Source organism: Papaver somniferum, chromosome 2 (assembly GCF_003573695.1).
Source record: "Papaver somniferum cultivar HN1 chromosome 2, ASM357369v1, whole genome shotgun sequence".
NCBI classification, from domain to species: Eukaryota; Viridiplantae; Streptophyta; class Magnoliopsida; order Ranunculales; family Papaveraceae; genus Papaver; species Papaver somniferum.
In genome coordinates, this window is record NC_039359.1 from 131,590,468 (window position 1) to 131,596,508 (window position 6,041).

Genomic DNA, 6,041 nt, shown 5'->3' on the forward strand with positions numbered 1-6,041 from the left:
CGTTTTTTCGCTCAGCAACTCCATTTTACTGAGGGGTATCGGTACATGAGGATAGGTGGAAAATTCCATGTTCCAAAAAGTATACAGAAAGACCTTGTTTTGGATACTCACCACCTCGATCAGATCTTAACACTCGGGTTTTTGTGTTAATTTGGGTAAGGACAAATTTATGAATAATCTTGAAAACAATGTGGACAACACTTTTATCTTTCGATAAATAAACCTAAGAAACTCGAGAGTAATCATCTGTGAAAGTTACAAACTATCGAAAACCTGAAGATCTAATGACACGTGAAGGACCCCATATATCATTATATATAACATCAAAAGGAGGAAAACTCCTATTCATGCTTAAAAGATATGAAACACGATGATGTTTAGCTAACTTATATGCTTCGTAATGATATTTAGATATATCAAAGTTCTGAAAACAACTCGGGGAATAATCTTTTCAAGTACCCAATAGAAGGATGTCCCAATCGTTAATTCCACAACCGAGTTTGTCTTTAGAATGAGCATTTGTCAGCTCATGTACTGTCATCTTGTATTGTCCCTTAAATTTCCAAATAGTAAAGAGCCCTCTTTCTTTACCGTGACCAATCGTTGCTTCTGTGATAGGGTTATGAAAAACAGAATGCGTCAAAGAAGGTAACACAACATATTAAGGGTTTGGTTATTTTATAGATGGAGAGGAGACTAAAAAAAAGATTCGAGACATATAAGAGCAGTTCCTATGGACTCAACAAACTTCAAGTTTGTTGATTTTGCTCCCACCATGGACTCAACAAACATGAAAAATGGATATACAAACCAACAAAATGAGTGAGGTGGATGATGCAGCGCGTGCTTGATGGAAGACCGGACGTCCTTGGCACAAACGCTGACGGTTTAGCAAACAATGCTGGCGCTTGTCCTTGCAACGCCAGTTGTTACCTCATTCGCCAGAGTCTTTCCTTAAAGCGCCACGTTTTTCATAGAAGCGCCAACAACTCCTTCCACCCAACGACTGTTGCTCTTTTTTGTTTCCCTATAAATTCAGTTCATCTCCAGACTTAAAAATCACACCTTCTTCATCATTACCTCAAAATTACACAATTTCATACCATCTCTAATTTTTTTTTTCAAACAAAACTATTCATATCAACTCAATCTACCAGAAAAGAATTTCATCGCTATAAATTTCATTTCTAACAAATATGGCATCCTCACAACAACGGTCACAACAATGATCACAAAAACCACTACACCATTTTTGCGGATTAGCAACAAAAATTAGCAACGGCTACAAAGCTGTTGCGAATTCGCAACCAAGATAGCAACGGCTTGTAAAATAGCAACCGCTGGATGCAATTGCAAAATTTGCAACATTTTGCACAATAGTTGCGAAATTTTGAGCCTTGTTGCAATTGGCAACGGCTGATCATTCCACATGTGTTTCCCGCTTGTGTGCAAGGTAACGCCTAATTTGCACATGTGCGACGAGTTTGAGTATATGGGAACACTATTTTTGATGGTTAGGATTTGCCCTAGAAAAATGAATGGTTATTGATTCAACCCTATCCTTCATCTCAAAGGAGAGACTGAACTCGTTATTCTTTTTGCCTCCCATTTGTTGTTCTCTATCCTCTTTCTCTGCTTAAAAAAAAAAAATCAGCCTCACTCTTTATCACCGATGTATCAACGCCATGAGCTAAGCTTGAGAGAAAAACATCTAATACCCACCATTTTCTCTTCAATCTTTCCGTGAAAACCATTTTCCTTCAAAACCCACCACCATTAAACCTTCGGTAGATATCTTTCTCCTGTTTATGTTGTTCTTCTATCTTTCTCTTGAAAACCAACCACTATTTTCTCTTCAATCTTTCTCATGCTTGATTTTCTACAGAAAAGTTAGGGTTTGAAATTTCAAAGTTAGGGTTTGGAAAAAAAATCCATTGATTTCGAAGATCTTGAGGTATAACCACTTTACTATGAAGATCGTCTTGTTTGTAGTTTCTAATTGTTATCCGGTGATTCGTTATGAACATCATGTTTAGTTATTCTCGGATTTGCATGATTTTGGTTTTGATTTGTGTTATGAACATGAACATCATCTTTAGTTATCCTCGGATTTGTATTAGGTTTGTTCATGATTATTTTTTTTTTTAAAGTTTGGGGCATTTTTGATGAATCTGAGATTTGATTTACATTTGTTATGTATTATATGGTTTAATTTGAGATGTGGGTTTGTTAACTTGTTTTAATTTTGAATTCATAACAGAAGTAATCAAATGAGAAATAATCCAGGTAATATAAATGTGGTTATAGTTTTGATTGAATCTGGTTGTGAGATTGATGGTTCAATTGATTGGTTTTTACATGATTCAGCAGCAGCAAATCGAATAGATTTGATGAGTTTGTTGTGTGAGTTTGGGTGTTTAGTTAATTCTGTTGATTCATATGGTCAAACACCCATTTATGTTTCGGCAATTCATGGGAATTTGGATGCTTCAATGTTTTGTGTCAGTAAATGAGGTGATACTGATTGTGTTGATAATTATGATTGTTTTATATTGTGCAGCTTCTGAAGGCAGAGTGAAGTTATACAATTATTATTAGAATGTTCTTCGTATTCCAAGTACTCGATTAATAGAGATGGTAACTTAATAGCTTGGCAACTTCTGTTAGGGTTATATGCACTTTCTCCTCATGTTTTGGTAGTTACAATCTAGTATTTTGAAGATCCTATGTTATGCTAAAGAACGTTATGTTAGTATCTGCAATTACTTTCAGTCATTACTCCCATCTAAGTTTAATATACCAGCGATTATCTCAGATTAGTTTTCTTGTTGTAACAGGTTTCAGTCACAACTAATCGTGGCCAAGATGCCATTCCTTCCTTCTCTGGTCGTTTGGGATTGTACATTGAAGGATCAGTTTCCTCAACTATGTCTGGTGTTGACATTAGAGTTATAGCAGCAAGAAAAAAAGTAATATCCCATTAAGGATCAGTTTCCTCAACTATGTCTCAGTCGACGTTGCCTAAGCTCAAGGTTTGTGGGAGTCTTATCAGCTAGCTAGATAGGAAGTTTTCTTCTGTATCGGTTAACATTTTTTGATCTCAATTCTGTGCTTAGTGCAACATGATTGGTTACCATTCTTTTGAAACCTTTTTGGTTTTCAGATTATGAATGGCTTGCTAGTACGATGTTACTTGTTTCCTGAAGTATTACCAGGGTTTGGTAAAGTGACTAGTATTTTTTGAGTTTGGGGCGAGTCAGTTTCCATGTGCATCTGATGCTACATATTTTTTAGTTTCGAATATTCACATCTTTGATTTAGATTGACTAACCTTATTGGAAGTTTTCTAGTTTAGTTGAGTAATAGAATTATGTTTCATAAATTTCATTGGTAGTGTACATATCTACTCCATCTATTTATCTTGTTTTATGATATCTTGTGATGCTTATATGTATGGCAGACTTGATGTATTATCACTGCAGAACATAGTATGCATGATGCGCTTAGGTTCAGAACGGAGGTAAAGAATGTACAGACAAATAAAATCAGGTATTTAATTTCATTGGTTTAGTAGATATCAGATAATTAAGTTTTATGTTGCCCTGAAGTAAGAACATACTGTCGTTTATGTTTATGTCGCTCAGCTTCTTAATAATGGTGTTGCTTGTCTTTCAGTGAATGGGCTAATAATGAATCGTTAACCAATTTGTGTTGGAAGTACTATGCCAGCAACAATAAAAGTGGTATATTTCAACCCCTCCATTCTTTTTGCTACTTAGAGTTGCGGCTGGAAAATTTACCGATCAAGTTACATCTTTTTTATACTGATTCTTCTACATGAGATATTTTGTATCACAAGAGAGTAACCTATAGGTACCTAATTGAGATAACTAGAATGATTTAGATTAATCTGAATTATTGATGGCATGAGCTTGTAGTTTGTGTTGAGTACTGAAATTGGTGTCAATAATTTCACTGTTGACCTATCGGTCAGTTTTCACACTGACTTTATCCAGACATTAAGATCTGTATGTAATAGAATTTTGTGTTACTAATTTCATTGAGAGATTTATGCTTTCCCCACATTTCTTGTGACTTTACATAGATATGCTTATACATACTTCACGTAATAGAATGTTGTGTTACTAATATTAGCTCGCAAGTGTAGTTGGTTTTGTCTGAAAGTGAAAGGAAGTCGTGGCTAATGAGTTCTTACATTCTTTTTGTTGGTGTTTATTAAGATTGCTTCTTATAACCTGCTAATTCGTGGTGTTTATTTGTTGAGTAACCAGGTGATACCACAGCTATCGTGTCCAGTTGCGTTGTTTACATACTACAACCTGATACTTAAGCGTGGTGTTGAAAACTTCATGGTTACTATAAAAGATGTTGGAATACATGGTAATGTGATCTTCTATTCATATGAAAACTAGTTTTAGATTCTGAAACCGTTTTCTTATCCTACTAGTTAATTTAGCCAGTCTAGCTACCTAATTGGTTTTATCACATTATATATGTTTCTTTCAATTTCATGAGCCTCTGCACCTATGTCCCATCACCACATGGTATCTTTCGTTATGTCCTTTACTTGTCAGACAACATTTGGAAACAATGTTGTGCAAGTTATCTAGCAATGCTCTTAACATTTGAAACGATTTCAAAACTTATATATCTTCTTGTTTAATATCATACAGTACTATATATGTTTTTTGTTGATAGTGTTTGAGGTCTTTGCATTCTTGATAGTGCCTTCTTGGACTACGCGATTGGTGCTAATTTAGAATTCCTAATTTTTTGTTCTCTTTTGAGGTCTTTGCATTCTTGATAGTACCTTCTTGGACTTATTGTTAGTGTTAAAATTGTTGTTGATTGTAGGAAGTTGAAAGAATGCCTTTGACTTCATCCAAAAAAAAATGAAATTTGTTTGTTTGTTAGTTTGTGTTTTTATGTTTGATTTAGCATAGATCATCTTGTGATTCCAGATTCAACCATGGCTTCATGCCCCAATTAGCTGACAACTATTTTGGCTGAGGAATATTATTTTGCTTTGATCTATTTAGTCAGACTGAATTAGAAGCCTTGGTGCCTCTTGTGATTTTACTGCCTTTCCATTTATGCTTATATTTACCATTTTATTTGTCTGTTTATGATATGACATGAGCTATGTGCTACCAAATTTAAGCAACTTATCTTTGTTACTCACTATTGACATAGAATATGAGTTATTGGAGCAAGGTTTGAGTCTTTTTTCTTATACTTGTTGCATTGGTTAAATATTGCAGGACCTGCTAGGTGTTACAGGTAGATTAAGAACAATCCATACCCAAAGTCAAGGTATTGTCATGGCTTGAAAAAGAAAGGAGTTGATGAGTTCTGTGTCCATTTGGTGAGTCCCTTTCTGTGTCCACAACAAACACAACAACAATCACAACAAGAAACACCATGAAACACGAGAATTCGTGGTGTCAAGTATACGATGTATGAAGACGAGTCACTTTGTAGAAATTATGTATTATATACATTAGATGACATCAATGGTATTAGTCAAGAGAAAAAACCTTTTTATGATAAGATTTTACAAAAAATTTGTGAAGAAACAGGTAACCCCGATAGACGTGATGGCGATGGGTTGTCTCATCGTTTTCGCACAATTTTAACAGCCGTTAGTGAATTTGTAGATTCGATCACTCAAATGTGGCACAATTGAAGAAGTGGTTGTAGAGCATTGCTCGGTCGAACTCGCATGCGTTGCTATCTCAAACATGTTTGTCAATGTTAATGATCAAAACTATAAGTCTTGATTTCTAGTCTACTATAGCTAAGGTCTCGGACTAAGATAGAAAGTGTATTTGAGCTCAAGAACTCCATAACAATCATCATATAAGACGAAGGATTACTCAAGGAACCAGTGGTCTTCATATATTAAAATGTATGTGGCGACTTGAACTTATCTATCACTCAAAAGTCTATTTATCTCCTATCTTGAGACAAAAGTCGTTTTGCTATATAGACTTATATTATACATATTTGTTATTTCGAGC

The 6,041-nt window shown here is 34.9% G+C and overlaps 1 long non-coding RNA gene across 3 annotated transcripts; it reads left to right on the forward strand.

Moving 5' to 3' along the window:
* The first annotated feature begins 1,597 nt into the window (after positions 1–1,597).
* On the forward strand, positions 1,598–5,733 carry LOC113349145. 3 transcript variants are annotated; one of them, XR_003359953.1, is made up of 7 exons: positions 1,598–1,954; positions 2,561–2,637; positions 2,838–3,032; positions 3,164–3,549; positions 3,676–3,743; positions 4,293–4,401; positions 5,283–5,733. It is a non-coding gene; the product is annotated as an uncharacterized LOC113349145 (long non-coding RNA). The 3 variants fall into 3 exon arrangements; XR_003359951.1 differs by having other exon boundaries at positions 3,461–3,549; XR_003359952.1 differs by lacking the exon at positions 2,561–2,637 and having other exon boundaries at positions 3,461–3,549.
* Positions 5,734–6,041: the final 308 nt, after the last annotated feature.